Here is a 4,678-nt window from a genome sequence, read left to right as displayed (position 1 = left end):
GATCCTCCCCGTCCTCTCCTCTCTTTTCGTGACCTTTTAAATACGAGCTGCGTGGGATTCGCGGATTTAAAAGCAAGGAAACGCGTCGCAAGTTTTGCCGGAGTTGGAAGAAAATCAGCTAGTAACGTCTTCCTGTGGCTTTAGCTGAAATATTTTCGGACATTCGCTGATTTCAGAAGAATTCTAGCGTGTGAACTGTTAAAACTTCGATACAGAAATTGTCTAATGATGAGAGTAACTGAATTAAAATAATAACAAATATCTTTAAATTTGATAGGTATTCTAATATTTCTGCTCGGTTATACAAATTAAGTATTACTTACGATATATCATACTTTTTACGCTAATCATACTTTTTTATACTCTGATCTCTGTATCGATATTCAGTTACTTTTTGACAAAACTTCAGGGCAACGTGATAAGCACAAAACCAAAAAGAAAATCCCACGAACTAGATTAGCTACTAATTTCGGTGGTTTAAAGCGAAACAGGGAACTTCTGTGCGGCTTTCCTCTCGATTAGAATCAGAAGCACAAATATTCGGTCTCCATACAGGAAGGCGATATTTCGTTTCTTCGTCGAAACTCCGAGGGAAAACATATTCCACGGGAAGTTGGCGTTCGATACGGGTGTAAAAGGCAGAGAGAGAGAATATGTTGGTACGCGTGCCCGTATCCCGCAAGTTTCCGCGGCGTGGCAAAAGCGCTACGGATCGCCAAAGCGGCTAATATAGCAAAGTTTTCGCATCATCCGGCTAGCTATCTTCTATCTCTTCGGCTCTTTCCACGCTTATTAAGTCCCGCCAGTGATTTCTGCAGCCAGCGGGAGGTATTCCCAGTGTATATAATGCTGCCTTCGAGCAGCCGTCAACCCACTCTCCTTTCGTTTCCCTCTCCTCGAAAGAGGCTCATTCGCTTTCCAAGGATTCAGATTCGAAACGCGCCGGAAAAAACGGCCGCCGTATTGGAACTTTCAACCTGAAAATTACGATGTAACTTGGCCAACTTTCCGCCGCAATATTTGCCAGCCACACATTGGTAGATGGCTATTCCTAAATCGAACTGGGCTTATCAAATGTGAAACATTTCTTCCTCGAGTCCATAACATTCGTTACAATTTTTTACTGCTGCGACAAATTTAGGAACAGATCGATGCTTGGAGTGTTGAATCTTCCTTTTGTAGAACATTAATTTGAAAGTTTATGAAGTTCTTCATTAATTCGTCAACTTGTCATCATCGTCCCGTACATCCTCAATAGAATTTCAGTGAAGAAATTTTCACGCTTGTTCTGTTGCTTGAAACAATTCTTCTATATTTTCCGCCCTGAATATTCTTTACTGCGTCTTCGCGTATGTTTCGAATGGATGTAATAAACCTGTTAGACGTAAGTAGTCCCTGAGACATCTTCAAATTTTCAGTTCAAAACACGTTCAAAACAAAGAATTAACCAAACTAGAGACGAATTATCGATAATTTCTCGCATTTGCGTAATCAGGAAGAACAGATCCACCCGGGATTCGTTTCATCCGCCATTCACGGACTTCCGTTTCGAGAGTTTCGCCCCGTGTAATTCCAGCTGCTTAGTAATTTCAAATGATACCGGGCTTATCGATAAAAATGGTTACCCTCCTTAGCGGATACTCAAGAATCACATGCCCGGTGGATAGCACGAACCCCTGGCGATTTCACGGGTTTATTAGAAGCAAATCAGGAGGATAGAGCCTCTAATCAAAGATACTGATGAGCGGGACTGTGTTGGTTTGGCATTATGGTATTATGCGCTGTCCTCCTTCAGCTCGTTCGCCGCCTCTTCCATTCGGCTTCCTACCCTTATCCTTATACTACACTCTCGTTAGAGACATTATATTGCCTCTCCACCGCTAAATCAAATCCGTGATTGTGAATAGAGCGGCAGGGGTTCTCGGAGCAGTTCCGCGGATCGAACGTCTGTTCAAGTTTTGCGTAAATAAAGGAAACCAAGACATTGAATAAAGACTAATCACGTACCGTGAACTATTGGCAGATTTTTGCAACATTTTGCTACGGACCCTAAAAAGCAGATTATATATATTTGATATAATTTTATATATATTTATTAATATATAATTTATTAATATATTATTAATAAATTAAAATAAAAATATTATATAAAATAAAAATGTTAAATTTTAATTTAATGACCAAATTATGAATTTTTCTATACTTTCGATAGATATTACAGAATGTTTTTAATACCGTTGCACACCTCGAAGCATAAAGCTAATTATTTTCTCGAAGGACGAATAGGTACTTAATTAGCCAGGACATTAGAGGTCCGCGTGTTCGCTGTGAATGGATCGGCGCGTTTACCAAGAAAATCGGTATAAATCGCCTGTCGACAATCGGCGCGCACAGCCCTGTCCTCCTTCCATTTGCAAGGACTCGAGATAAATTAAGTTGAATCGAGGCGAATCGAGGATCGATGCAGGAAAACATGTCGACGTCCTGCTGTTTTACGGCGGCCACGTCTTAACACGTCCTGTCGGGTCCCAGGCTGTCCATTAAAGGTATTTACTGCATATTATTACCTTCACTTGCCCGATCGTTTACGATCGACGATAATAAAATAATTATAACTCGGTGTCGTAAAACGTTTACGGGGGACCAGAGAGTATCGTCGTGTACCTTTGGAAATCGCGTTGTCCACCTGAGCTCGTTTTCCCGCCTGCATGCGTTCATAGACCAGCCAAGTGGATGGAGAATCATGGTCGGCAGATTGGCTGGCCGTAAAGATAACAAAATGCCCGGCTATCTTAACGTCCACTTTGATTTTTCGTTCGGCGGACGATTATTCTCGTGGAACAGGACGCGCGTCGATATTGTCGAATCGAACCAACGATGGTTTTACGTGAAAAAACTTATCGAACATCGGGTCTGCTCTCTCGATTCGACCGTAAAACCGACTAGAGTAGACGGATAGTATCTAATGACACGCGCAATCGTCCGACCGATGCTAAAACCTCGTTCTATGTTTCTAAATCCTTCCGACGTCGACTCGAGCTTAAATAGCCCAATAGGGATGGAAATGTGAGGAGGAATCGCGTATCAACACTTGAGATTGTACTTTGTTAACGAACTAGACTCGTGTGGCAATGATAAAATGTGGCGATCTTGGGAAATCTTGTTAAGGAAAGATGTTTAACGTATCAATTTGAAGTTCTGTAACTTTATTAGATAAGATTCCGGGTATATATTGAATCTTTCTCAAATGAAAATAATGGATTTATTAAAAGCTATGGCCTGTTTATGAAAGTGGCTGCAAAAATATTGTTGCATGGCTGTTACGACAATTTTTCCGTAGTAGTGAAATTCAAAGATTTTTTCCTTTAAACATTCTATCACAAGGTAATATTTACGTAATAATTATGAATTATATCTGTCTATTATAACCAAACGTATCTCGTGCATTCGACTACTCTTCCTGTAAAAATTGATAAGAAAATTTGAAGAAAATACACACCTTCGATATATTTCTAAGTAATTAAACGATCTATACAAAATCCCCTTAAGAAATGTTCCGTCAATTTTATCCTAACGTAAACTAGTCATCGAAATTTCTGCTTCGTTTAAAGTATCCTTTGTGCGAGCCTCGTTAATCTCGGCGGGGTGATCGTTTTCTAGAAAACAGAAGCGTTCTGATAGCTATAAATTATCGATCTTTAATGATTCCGGCAAGCCGTGCGTTACAGACCAATAAATCTCGCGGTCCTAAACGATTCCAGTGGACAAAGAAGCATCGGAGTGGAGCATCGACCACAGGCGAGGACCGGACATAGTACTGCAACAACAAAGAGGCTAAGTGGTAATTATTTATGCATTATAGATGGCATGACAGTAAGTGTCGCAAGGCTGAAATTAGACAGCCTCTAAATCAGTATAGACCAAGCTGTTGGATATCTCCCGAAGATGCAGAGACCAGTTGGCTTTCTTCGTCGGGCACGGGGACCACCGATTTCACCATTACCCGGTCGACCACGGGAGTTTCCTCACACCCTCCATGTCGACACCTACATCTAGAGAGAGCTCTGGCACACCCCAACTGACCTAATTGTAACTTATGGCGACCCTAATAGAGCCAACCGTTCACGCGTCTAAAATGTACACCTCTGACCGAATCTATCCGGACCCGTGATTGGTGGATGCTTCTTTATCATTGCGAGTCGCCCTAATCTCTATGAGGTTGTCCGGGTTTCTCGAAATCAGTAAGTAGAAGTTTCACCGTGGCTTAGGTTTGATAATTTGTAGGTTTGGGCTGGATTGCATCGAGTTTCGGCGATTCCAATTTAATTCAATTCATCCGTACTTTGTATGGGTTCTACACTAATATTTATATCGGTGTTTTTTTGAAAAGAAATGGGTCTTTTTTTTAAGAACCGATGGAGGATAATCAGAAGATGAATTGAAAGATTTTGTTAGGAAATTTGTGAGACAAGTTTCCATTTTTCATACTATTATCCCAGAAATCATTGGAGTCTTTTAGAATAGTTTTAGACACACGATGGATTTGCGTTGATAATCAAGGTATTATCCTTGAACATTTGAATTATTTTATTATAATTTCATAAGTTTAGTTATCCTATCTTAGAAATTCCTATTCCCACCTCTCATGTGGACCATTATTAACCTATGATAATCGATG

This window comes from Bombus fervidus, chromosome 5, assembly GCF_041682495.2.
Source record: "Bombus fervidus isolate BK054 chromosome 5, iyBomFerv1, whole genome shotgun sequence".
Classification (NCBI taxonomy): domain Eukaryota; kingdom Metazoa; phylum Arthropoda; class Insecta; order Hymenoptera; family Apidae; genus Bombus; species Bombus fervidus.
This window is presented reverse-complemented; position numbering follows the sequence as displayed.